Genomic DNA, 2,064 nt, shown 5'->3' with positions numbered 1-2,064 from the left:
TAGGGCAACACTTAGAACCTCTAATTTTCCTCTGTCCTAAATAAGTGACTGGATTTAAATTAAAAACTATTCAGAGTGTGCCAGGGCATCCCCCAGATCTGCTTCTTGCTTTAACAGTGTTTGGATGGAACAGATTCCAGAAAGCCCCTTCTTGCAGCCTCCCACCACCCTCCAACCTCTTTTCCAATTGCAACCTCCCATATCATCTTCTCAACCATCCTCTGCCTCCCTAACCAGCAAACACCATTGTTTTTTGCTTAGCTCCTCATTGCTGACTAACCATGAGCTCCCAGATTTGTCAGAATTATTCCACTGAGGTGGAAGCCACTGTCAACCGCCTGGTCAACCTGCATCTGCAGGCCTCCTACACCTACCTCTCTCTGGGCTTCTATTTTGACCACGACAACGTGGCTCCAGAGAGTATGGGCTACTCCTTCCGCAAGTTGGCCTAGGAGAAGCTCGAGGGCGCCGAGCATATCTGGAAGATGCAAAACCAGCACGGCAGCCACGCCCTCTTCCAAGAGGTGCACTGTCGTACTAAGAGGGGTGGGGTAACACCTGGATGCCATGGAAGCCGCCGTGGCCCTGGAGTAAAATCTGAACCAGTCCCTTTTGGATCTGCATGCCCTGGGTTCTGCCTGTGCAGGCCCCCATCTCTGTGACTTCCTGGAGAGGCACTTCCTAGATGAGGAGGTGAAACTCACCAAGAAGATGGAGGCCGCTTGACTAATCTCCGCAGGCTGGCTGGCCCTCAGGCTGGGCTGGGCGAGGAGAATTTTTGAAAATCTCACCGGCAACCACGACTCAAGCCCCTGGAGCCCAGCGGCCCTTAAGGGGCCATTCGGCATCTGCCTAGCGTCAGGGCTTCTCCCTCAGCCTCTCCCGGCAGCCACTAAGCAACTTTTAACCACCTTGAAGCCCTCTCCCAAGCCGTGGACCAAATGGAAACAATAAAGCTTTTTGCAGAAAAAAATTATTCAAGTATCTTCTCTGCACAGTAAATATTGACTATTTTTTTTTTTTAATTTTTTGTTTATTGCAGTAACATCGGTTTATAACATTGTAAAAATTTCAGGTGTACATCATTGCACTTCTATTTCTGCATAGATTACATCATGTTCACCACCAAAATACTAATTACAACCCATCACCACACACATGTACCAAATTATCCCTTTCACCCTCCTCCCTCCCCCCTTCCCCTCTGGTAACCACCAATCCAATCTCTGTCCCTATGTGTTTGTTTATTGTTGTTATTATCTACTACTGAATGAAGGAAATCATACGGTATTTGACCTTCTCCCTCTGACTTATTTCACTTTGCATAATACCCTCAATGTCCATCCATGTTGTCACAAATGGCTGGATTTCATCGTTTCTTATGGCTGAGTAGTATTCCATTGTGTATATATACCACAGCTTCTTTATCCATTCGTCCCTTGATGGGCACTTAGGTTGCTTCCAAGTCTTGGCTATTGTGAATAACGCTGCAATGAACACAGGGGTGCATGTACCTTTGCAAATTGGTGTTTTCAAGTTCTTTGTATGAATACCCAACAGTGGAATAGCTGGATCATATGGTAGTTCCATCCTTGATTTTTTGAGGAATCTCCATACTGTTTTCCATAGTGGCTGCACCAGTTTGCACTCCCACCAGCAGTGTATGAGAGTTCCCTTCTCTCCACATCCTCTCCAACACATGTTGTTTCCTGTCTTGTTAATTATAGCCATTCTGATGGGCGTGAGGTGATATCTCATTGTAGTTTTCGTTTGCATTTCCCTGATAGTTAGTGATTTTGAACATCTTTTCATGTGCCTGTTGGCCATCTGTATATCTTCTTTGGAGAAATGTCTGTTCAGGTCTTTTGCCCCTTTTTTAATTGGGTTGTTAGTTTTTTTGTTGTTGAGATGCATGAGTTCTTTATATATTTTGGAGATTAAGCCCTTATCAGATGTATGGTTTGCAAATATCTTCTCCCAATTGTTAGGTTGTCTTTTCGTTTTGTTGATGGTTTCCTTTGCTGTGCAGAAGCTTTTTAGTTTGATATAGTCCCATTTGTTTAT

At 44.8% G+C, this 2,064-nt stretch overlaps 1 pseudogene; it reads left to right on the top strand.

Moving 5' to 3' along the window:
• Positions 1 to 281: 281 nt before the first annotated feature.
• On the top strand, positions 282 to 954 carry LOC131400351 (ferritin light chain-like; annotated as a pseudogene).
• Positions 955 to 2,064: the final 1,110 nt, after the last annotated feature.

This window comes from Diceros bicornis, chromosome X, assembly GCF_020826845.1.
Source record: "Diceros bicornis minor isolate mBicDic1 chromosome X, mDicBic1.mat.cur, whole genome shotgun sequence".
In the NCBI taxonomy this organism is placed as follows: Eukaryota; Metazoa; Chordata; class Mammalia; order Perissodactyla; family Rhinocerotidae; genus Diceros; species Diceros bicornis.
This window is presented reverse-complemented; position numbering and strand designations above follow the sequence as displayed.